The 10,527-nt window shown below is 48.3% G+C and overlaps 1 pseudogene; it reads right to left on the reverse strand.

Moving 5' to 3' along the window:
• Positions 1–2,715: 2,715 nt before the first annotated feature.
• On the reverse strand, positions 2,716–5,375 carry LOC106729340 (annotated as a pseudogene).
• Between the last annotated feature and the right edge of the window lie 5,152 nt (positions 5,376–10,527).

Genomic DNA, 10,527 nt, shown 5'->3' on the forward strand with positions numbered 1-10,527 from the left:
GACTGCCCACCTATCTTGTCTACCTGTGAACAATGCCTTGCTTTCTAAACAAGAAATATTTCACATGAACACTTAACTGGCTGGCGCATGCATTGTAAAAAGATTACTTAATAGGATGATTCATCTATGTATGGGAATGAAATGGACCTTGGGTTTTCCCCTCAGGATAGGTCCTAATCTGTGAAATAATTCCTGCTTCTCTGGGAAAGTCCTGATGCTGTTTCAGAGCCAACTGGCAGCGGCATGGGTCTGGACTCCCTCCCCCACTCCTGCAGTTGGGGGGGGGGGTGTCTTCCTGCTGCTGAGCGCTCAGGAGTGGAGGCTGTAGCTCTGCCCCAGCACCTGGCTTTGACGGTTCCTCTTTAAGTTCTCCAGGCATGACCCTGCCGGCCCCACCTGCTTCTCTACCCTCATTCTTACTGCTCAGCCCTTTTTGGCTACTGAAACTGACAATTAATGTTGACCCTGGGAACACTGATCTCCTCAGTGGAGGCCTTCATCCGCTGGACACATCTGGCAAGCGGTCCTTGGTGCTTACCTGGATTCCCTGATTAATGTAGATGTAAAGATTTTATCAGGGCTCCTGGCGGCCGGACTTCAAGAGGTAATCACAAAATCAATCCACATAGACTAACTGGGCTTAGACTCACTAAGAAGACATCCCACAATGTCAGGCACTTAATTAAGGCACTCTGGCTCCCCTGCCCCCGATTGATTCTTTTCTTTCCCTAACAGGTGATGCTGCTCCTCTGGGTGTTTGCACCATCCTCTGCTGGAGACCACCCTGCTTTCGGAGACTTGCAGTTTGTGGGAAGACCACCAGGGGGCACCTGTGCATCATCCCACTCCCCAGGGACCAGCCTGGGGTCCAGCACGATCCCTCTCATAGGCCCCCATCAAGCTTAAAGAGAACGTTAACTAGTCCTGTAGCATCTGTGCGGCTGCATTTCGTTTGCTGAGCCCCATGGTTCTCAGCTTCAGGCATCCTTGGAGGATAATCAGAAACTCCTCTCCTCCGGTCTATTTTCCATCCCACTTAGGGCACCGGCGTGTATGGCAGAGCAGAGGGACTGTCTGACCCCTGAGCAAGCAGCCTGCTGCTTTGGCCTGAGCATCTGGGAACATTAGCCAGGTTGCCTCACTTGACATAGATGGAAATTCAAAGACTTCAGAAATGGAGGTTAGCAACAATGTAAGCACCTTGTGAAAAGTAGTGCAGATCAGAGATGACCAACTTCCTGCCACTTGATGATGTCGAGCACGGTCTGGGCAGCACTGCCTGGCCGTCACTGGCCAGGCTCATCTGGAGTGACCTCAGCACATTATCGTTTAATTCCGCAAACACTGTCCAGGCATTGTGCTAGGGACATACTTGTCGCGCTCTAGTGTTGACAGGACTAAAGAGGGGAGAGGGGAGAAAGTCAGCAGGCCATTATAAAACGGTGATTGAGCAAATGCTGGGGGTGGAAGGCTTTCAAAATAAGGCATCTTCTGACTCAGTCGTGGAGGGGGAGTCACCTGGCCAGTCCCCTGTGGCATCCGGGTAGCTCTGGGCCACAACCATTAAGAGAAGCTCTGTTGCCTGAGGGCCTGGCTGCAGAGGGGCAGGCAGGCTCCAGAGAAGGTCAGACACTCATTCAGTCATTCAACATTGATTGAGCACCTACTATATGCCAGGCAACAACATGAACCGGGCTGGGGCAGCATTCCTCATCACATAAGGAGGTCGCTCACCTGGTGGTACCTACGTTGGACTCCAGTAGTCAAGTAGAATCCACCTGGTCCTGGCTGTAAGAGACAAAGCATCCATAGAGGACTTCATTGTCCAGCTCAGGTCTTTATGAAGCTGCCAAGATTTGTTTGAAACAACTGACCCACACTTTGGAATGAGAAGCAAGAATAGCTCATCATTTACTAGAGTTTTCCACATCCTCATCCGTCCTCAAAACGGAGGCTCAGCCAGTGTGGTCACCATGACTCTAACTCCGGCAGAGGTGTCTTCCCTCCTGCTGGTGGATCCAGGCCTTTGGCCGCCCTGAGGGACTGTCTCTGCTGGGCTGGCATCTTTGACACAGTCCCTGCCACTGTCACCAGAGTCTCATCCACAAACGTGGTGGACAAAGAAGTATAAATTTTTAAAAATTTCCTATAACTTTATTTTAATTTCTGCTTGATGGTCAGAAACATATTTCCATTTATTCTGGGTTTCCTCTCCCTGTTTTTCCCAGGACTTGACGAGGGTTGAAGAGGGAAGTTGGAGGGGATTCCGTCCTTGAGTCTTCTGTCCAAGAGGGTCCCCTCTGAGATGTCCACTGAGCCTGTCCACAGAGACCCTCAAGTTCAAGGTTATCTTTGCTGAGCAGATACACAGCAGTGAGTTCCTTTTGCTGCTCCCACAGGGCTCAGCCTGGCCTGCAAACTTTGTCCAGGGACTTGACTTCCTAGGACTCTGTCCAGAAAAATGGTCAGGGGCGCCACCCTGGGACTCCACTGCCCATCCTGCATCCTGGGGGTCTTTTTTAAAAAAACATTAGGAGGGACATCTTTTTCCATCTTGAGCATTTGTCTTTAGAGGAATTCCCTGTACCTTTAGGTTTGCTTTGGAGGCACAAAAAAAATCCCTAATGGGTGTAGGCTTTGGGAAACTAAGATGGGTGTAGCTCTACCATCTGCCTTGCATGTTTTTCTAAAAGAAAGTGTTTATTTTCATCAACCTTATTTCCATGTTTTGTTTAAGCGTCTGGGGAAGAACAGCTGAGACCCCTCAGTGGTGATTCCTACCCTGGCAGCAGCCTGAGCCACGGGAGCGGCAGACCCGTCTTCAGTGGCGGGCTGAAAGCTCTTGTCCTGAGCAGGGAGCCCCTGCGGACGCACTGAGGGCACCTGTCCCTGCAGACCCATCTGTGACCTCGGGTGGAGTGGCAGTGAGCTCGGGAGCTGGAGCAATGCGTGCACACAGACGCTGCTCCTTGGTCACAGCCTTGTCAGCAGCAACCTGCTCTGCCTCTCCGGTCTCTGTAAGATCTCCGTGGAAGTAGAGATCAGGTGTGACCTCCCATGGGTGACGCTGCCACGTGTGTGCTTAGCTTCCCCGGTCAGCACCCACCACATCAGACCGGCTGAGCTTGCTCCCTTGTTGTTGCATGGACAGCAATGTCCACACAGCACAGGGGACAGGCTGTGTCACACAGAGCCAAGGTAGGCAGGTTAACATAAGACGCCTTTGGGGGAGGCTGGTAGGCAGAATGGGGATCAGGAACCACTAGAAGTTATGGCTCCCGGAAGGCTGCCTAGACCTGGTTCAAGAAGGTTCCGGGAAGTGGCCAGCAACAGGGTGGCTCCAGTGGCAGCAGGAACTTCCACACAGCTTGCTGTCCGGTCTTCCTGGGGGAGATGACGCCGACACCAGCCAGATTTTCAATGGCAACAATGGCGCAAGCTGCTGAAGGTTGTCTTCAGATTTGTGATGTAGATGCCATCACCTTCCTTTCAAAGATGGACTGTTCCTTTTGGAAGTCAAGGTGGGTGCTGCTTAAGTGCATTCCTGCTGTGAAGAATTGGAGAACATCTTCCTCCTTCACTGGCAGGACATCAAGGGCTCTGGACACGGTGAAGATTTCCTTTTAAGCTGCTGTGGGAAGCCAGAGCGACGCTGTGTGGAGCCTCTCTGGGCAGCACAGGAGGCGGCTTTGATATTTCTGCAGCTGCGCCATCCACCCCGCCCAGCCCCCAGGCAACGCAGATGAGGGGACGTGAGAGAAGAAGAGGGATCACCAGGAGAGAGATTTTTTTCTAAGCGTTTAAAATATTAAACACATTTAGTATCTCTGTTAAAATCTCAAAAATGTGCTCCTACCACATCGAAGTGTTCTTAGTTTTCATCCCTGCGTGAACAACGTTCCAAGTTCCCTTTCAGAACAGTCTTTCATCTACTGGCTCAGTGTGGCTCTATTAAGTACTCTGCAGAATGTTTGCCCCCGCAGTTACTTCTGCTCCTCCAACCCTGTGCCTCTCTCTCTAACGGTAAATCTCAGCCCTGCTCTGAGGCAGCAAAAAGTGGGTATGATGTAGCTTGTTGGAGATCCCCCCATGAGCCCCAACTCCACCACGCTTCTCTGGGTCAGTCAACCACTACGTATGTCCCGGGCTGCAGCCACTTGGGAACATTGCTGGGTAACAGTTTCATGCCTCCCATGAATGGAATTGCCTGGGCCCTGGGACACCAAAGCTGAAAGGCACAAACAGACCTCCCCTCAATGAGCTTACAGTACAGGAGAAAAGGACACAGAACATGTGCTTCAATGTAAGAAAAGGAGTTCAGTTTTGAACATGCAGTGTTTTAGTGGATGGACTGGTAGAAATTTCTGGAGCTGGGGATGGAGCCATTAAGATGTAGGTGACAATTCAACACGGATACATGACAAGACCACCACGGATAAGAACTAACATATCGAACATGCTGTGTCCCTGGCCACGTGATATCCTCACATCTTCATGTACGTTTTCTCTCTGAATGAAGTTGCTGTTATGATTATCACCCAAGGCAAAAGTGAGAAAACCTTGTAAAAGGTCCTCCAAGGCCTTGGAGCTGACAAGCAGGGAGGCTGGGGGTCAAGTTCAGCCTGAAGGACTCTTGAGTTTGCACTCCCAGCCAAGGGGCCACACGGCTTGATCAGATAATAGGTTTGTTCCTTACGTGTCTCCACTGCTCTGTTGGAAACAGTTAGGTGAACGGGCACCATTACTGGTCTCTTGGACTGTCCCAGAGCACGGTCCACACCTGGCATCTAGTCAGTGTCATTAACGGCTGACTTCCTAACCCTCTGTCTTCACCATGTGCCCGTGAAATATTATCTGAGAACTTCAATTCAATTCCACAGACTGCTGTTGAATAGCTAAAGAGTGTGGGAGTGAGGGTGGCATTCAAAGATGAGTAAGACGTGATCCCTCGCCTTAGGATAGTCTGATTTTTGTGTGGAAGGAGGGGGAGGGAGGCAGAGAGAAGCCACCACACCCAGCTCTGGGCCACAGGGCAGGTAATGAGAGTCCTCTGGGTACCAGACCAGGTTGCAAAGCCACCAAGACCCACGGGGAGTCCCCCGGTGGGCTCAGCACAGGGCTGACTTCTCCACTGAGCACAGCAGGAAGGGTGCCTGGGACCCGTGATACTTTTCGGGGCCCCCAAACTATTTTTACTTTTCTTTTAAAATCAGAAAAAGAAAAAGAATAATAATCATGAGCCCAGCTTGGATTACACTTGTCTTATGCCAACACAGGCATAAACAATCCTATATGTTTATTTACTTTTCTAGAGGTAGGAGCCCATGGAAGCAAAAGTGCCTGAGGCCCTCAAAGTCCTCACGTGGCTCAGCCATGATGCCGAATACTGGCCATTCGATGCACACTGGACTTTATGTGATACAGAGACCCGTCCTTGGCTTTGAAGTAAATACTGGAAACTTGTGGTGCTATTTTTTTTTATCAATGATCTCAAAAGGGGATCCAACAACATCAAGGTCCAAACGTGAGAAGAAAATGATTTTAGAACCATGAAACTTTGCCTTTATATGACCAGGGAAAGAAGCTGTGAATACCAACATCCACTTCATGAACCCCAAACAGCATCACTTTGGGTCCCAAACCCTGGAGTTAGTAAGAATCATTGCTAAGAAAGAGGCCCGATTACTCTCCCTGCCGTAATGAGGATGCAAAACATCAAGAGCAAGAGCCCCACTCTGAGAACAAGTAAGCAATCCGTGTCCCCTGCTGGAGACTCGGGAAGGGAGGCTGCCCCATCGCACCTGCTGAAACCTCACTGCACGTGGGCGGGGACAGGAGGCACGCCCCCCAGCTCATGACAGCTGCTGGCTGGGGAGACTGGCTCTTTTTTTTTTCCAGTAAGGGCCTCCGTGAGAAGGCTGGGGGCCCTCAGAGGAGGCACCAAAGCTGGAGTCCAGAGCCCTTCAGAGGGATGTGGAGGGCGGGGTGCAAACATCTCTAGGATACTGGTCCCAGAGATGGTGGGAAAGACTGTCAGTGGAACCCAGAGATCCAGAACACAGCTCAGAGGGCTGCCTGCTCCCCCATCCCTCAAGGGAGGCCCCTGGGTTATAAGCGTCTCTCAAAGTCACTACCAGGGCTTGGAATGAGGATGAGGGCAGTTTAGACAACACTGTGAGGGCTAAGATCAGACCATGACTCATGCTTGCAAATGCTGACCAAGTCTACCTCCTACCTGAAGGGCGAAGTGACATTTCTCGTCCTTTCCCCAAATAAATCTTCCCCGTGCAGCATTCTCCGAGGACCTCAAGGCCTGTCAAGGGCTTGGCCCCGAGCTCATTGAAACCACAGTAATTGCCAAGTTTTGCAGATGTTTGCACTGACTGCTTTATGTTTTGCAATATTCCAGAGCTGCTCCCAAGTGCTGCTCATCCATTCAGCAAGTTAATGCTTAATAAGAATGATCTACAAAGGGTGACAGCTCCAAAAAATGAGGAGGGGAGAACTGCCTCCAATGAGCGTGGATGAGCAAAATAAATAAATAAATACAGTGCTGTTCCCAATAGACTGAAGTGCAGAAAAGGGAACTTGTTCAGCAATTCCTAGGGGAAAAAATAAGGGAAAAAAAAAGGGGACAGCAACATTTATGTATGGACACAGGCATGATTCTTTTTCTCAGAAGTGATGTAAGATCCCCAATGAGATCCTCAACTGGGGTTGGGAATGTCCCGCTGAACCCAGGCTGAACTGAGACGAACGTACAGGTGAGCTATATCTGAAACGTACAAGGTGAACTATACCTGAAAGGTACAAGGTGAGCTCTGATAGAAACCTGCATTGATTCCATAGCCAAGGAAGGGTTAGTTCCCAGGGCAAGGAAAGTTTGGTTAACTCTTTAGGAAGCACAGTGATCCCAAAGCTATAGAAATGGAATAACCATTTCTACTTTTTAACCTGCCTTTCACTACAGCATCTCATTTAATGTTTGCAAAAATCCTGCGGGCACCAGTATTAGTATCTCTACAAAGAGAGAAAGGTTAAAGGATTTTTGTCAAGTTCAATCAACAATTTAGTGGGATCTGGGATTAAAAGACGGGTCTTTATTTCCTCCCAGCATTTGTGCGATGAATAAGATGCTAAATTTCCTTTATAGCTGCGATATATTGTGTGTTTTGCACGTAGTACATCTAATCCTCACCTTGGTCCTGCAAAAGTGGTATTATTACCTTCATTTAAAGATGGCAAAATTAAGGCTGAGGGAGAGATCGATTACGCAACAGACCCGAGGTCACAATTATTTCAACAAATCTTAGGTTTCATTTTGCGCCAAGCTGGGGGCTCCTTAGCTACCAACCAGAGCAAGCACAATTCAGGAAAAAAAATGACCAAAAGGTGTCAGTCAAAACAAGTTGAATTTAAAAAAAAAAATATTTTTAAGGGTAAGATAATCGTCTGATGCACCATGGTTTTTGTTTTGTTTTTGTTTTTTCCATGCTAACAGGCTGAATTCCATGTAGGAATGGGAGAAATGCCATAATTGCATGGAAGGATTACAGATGTATGCAGATTTGTTTTATTAATTAAGCAGGTCTGGATGCTAATTCAGTGGCTATGCACCAGAGCTCCCGGGAAATGCACACAGAGGCGATAACTTTAAGGAGATTTGTGAATAATGCAGGTGGGAATTGTAGAAAAGGAGGAATGTGGTTGCACAACCACGTTGTACAGCATCGAATCCAGCAGTTTTAAAGTGATGTCCATGAACTGTGCTATCTCCAGCCACCCACCAGCTGGAGGCCACGGGGAGGGGTACGGGGAGTAATTACACGAGTAAGAGAGCAATTTTTCTTTAACTGTGGACCTACCCTCTTTGCAGGAACCCCAGCCTGTCTCAGTGCCCCCCCCTCCCCAGCTCTGTGATCATCAGGCCTGCGAGCCTCTAGCAGACTTGCTACCTCATGTTCGCACCAGCTCCCTGCCGCCCCAGTTCTCCCCTCGCAACTTCAGTCTCCGAACCTGCAAAGCTGCTGCTGCTGCTGCTGTGGCCTGACATCGCCCTCCAGCTGGAGGCTGCCCTGGCTGACCCTCAGCTGCCCTGTCCCTGTCCCGCTCCAGAGACTGGCCTCAGGGGCAATCTTGTCTTTAACACGTGGCCTCCTCTGTTCCAGGGGTCACAGAAGACTGTGCCCAGAACTCGCCACGTCTTACAGAGATTTTAATGAAAGAGCTCTTCTATTTATTTGTGTTCCTGCCTCTGAGGCCCGGGGCCATGACACCAGCCCCTGAGAGGGAAGGCTGGGGTTCGGGGGGTGGGGCTCAGCCGGGGCATCACACTTGCTGTCGCTTAGCTTAGCTTCTGACACTGACCCGCCATCCTTGCACCGACCCTATATCCTTCCCTCTGTTTTCCCAGGCCCGTCTGAATCCTGGGGTGAACACAGTTTACCTTGCACCCTGCGGCACTCACTAAAAGCAAACAAGTTTTCCCCAAGCATTGGCAATTCCACCAGAAGAAGAACAAAGGTCAGTGCAGTCACATGGACTCTGATTAACACAAAGCCGCAGGAACACACCCCTGGATTAAATGCTTTCCCAAGCTGCCCCTGCCCCTTGGACAGAGGAGCTATTCTCGCTGTTATGGAAAAAGGAGCTTTGCTTAGTTTGCCCAATGGGATGTGTCTAGTTCCCACATTTCAAGCTGGGTTTTCCTACTGTTGTTTTTAAATTATGTTGTTTTTAAATTATTTTAAGAATGATGCTGTCACTTGAATTAAAAAAAAATGGATAGAAAAAACAGTTTTATCATACAGGAATAAAAGAAAAAATGTCGCTTTTTAAAAAAATCAGGATTATGGAGGTACGATTTATATGCAATAAACTTTACTCTCTATTTAGTGTACGATTGGATGACAAATACATACAGTTGTATAATCACCACGATCAAGTTTCCACTTCTTCTACCCAAAAAGTTTTCTGTCCCTTTGCAGTGAACCCCTCCCCATCTACATCCCCTGCCTCCCGACAATCACTGATCTGTTTTCCTTCTTTATAGTTCTACTTTTCCTAGAATGCCATACAAGTGCAATCATACACTGTATATAGTCTTTGGTGTCTGGTTTATTTCATTGAGCACAACGCCTTTCAGACCCATCCATGTTGCTGCAGGTACCAGGAGTTCATTTCTTTTTACTGCTGAGTAATATTCCTTTAATGTGGTTGTACTACATTTTGTATATCCATTTCCCAGTAGGTGAATATTTAGGTTGTTTCCAGTTCTTAGCTACTAAGAGTCAAGTTGCTATGAATATTTGTTTACAGGTGTTTGTGAAATCATATGTTTTCATTTATTTGGGGTAAATTGTGGTAAATACCTAAGGGTGGGATAGCCAGGCATTTGTCAAGTATACATAGAAACAGTTTTGAAGAAGAGAGGAGTTTAAGAATGTTGCTGGATAGTTCCTACAAGAAGTAAAATATAAAGGTGATGAATTTTAAGAAGAGTCAGCTCAACTCTGGGCTCCGTCCCACCTTCCGAGGCCTTGAGGTTGGTCAGTTCACTGCTTAGTTGGTCTAGACACAAAGAATGGGGCAGATGCCTTTCATTATCCAGTGGCTCCACCATGTATCAGTGGGCAAGTACTTAAACTCACTGTGCTTTTGTTTCCTTTGCTGTAAAATGAGCATGAGCCTAGTGCCTCCTTCACAGAGATGCTGTGAGCCTTTTAAAAAGTATACAAGTAAGAGTGTAGAAAAATGCCTGGCATGTAGCAGGAACTCAATAAACACTACCTACTTAAAGTCTGGGGGGACATCAGAACTAGCATTTAAACGGAAAGAGATTATAGCAGAGATCATTTGTCTTCCTAGAAAGCTCTGATATTTTGAATCAAATATGCTCACCAGATGACATGACAAATACATTCATTTATTTAACACATCTCCACGGAGTGCCTATTGAGTGCCAGGTGAGGAAAACAGGCCCAGTCCACATGCCTAAGGAGCTTACAGTCTAGGAGAGGCAGGCAGAATGAATGGTGTGTGTGGTACGTAATTACAACTCCAATGGGGGCAAGGGAAGAAAGGATGAAGGAGAGTATAGGACTACCAGCCCTACCTTGCACTGGGATAGCCCTTTATGGCTTCTAATTCAGCTCAGTTGTTGACCCTGCCCAAGAGGACACAAAGACGGCCCCTCCTGCTCTCTCATTCATCCCCCTCCTTCATTCATTAATCACCAGCAAACATTCGCCTTAGAATCAGGCGGTGAGGACACACACAGACAGGAATCAGATATTACTTCTCCTGCCAGGGAGTTTACAGCATTGTAGGGGATGAGACCGCGATGAATCTACAGCGACAGCTCCCTTCCTGCTGGAACTGCTCTGATGAAAAGGATCATGAAACTTTGATGAGTCCACCAGAGAGGCAGCTAAGCACCATTTCCACTGGCCTAGATTTAGCAGTGGGATGATGCCACAGAGACTAACTTGCTGCTTTGGCTGAATGGGACCCCAAGACATGGAGGGC

Source organism: Camelus ferus, chromosome 14 (genome assembly GCF_009834535.1).
Source record: "Camelus ferus isolate YT-003-E chromosome 14, BCGSAC_Cfer_1.0, whole genome shotgun sequence".
Classification (NCBI taxonomy): Eukaryota; Metazoa; Chordata; class Mammalia; order Artiodactyla; family Camelidae; genus Camelus; species Camelus ferus.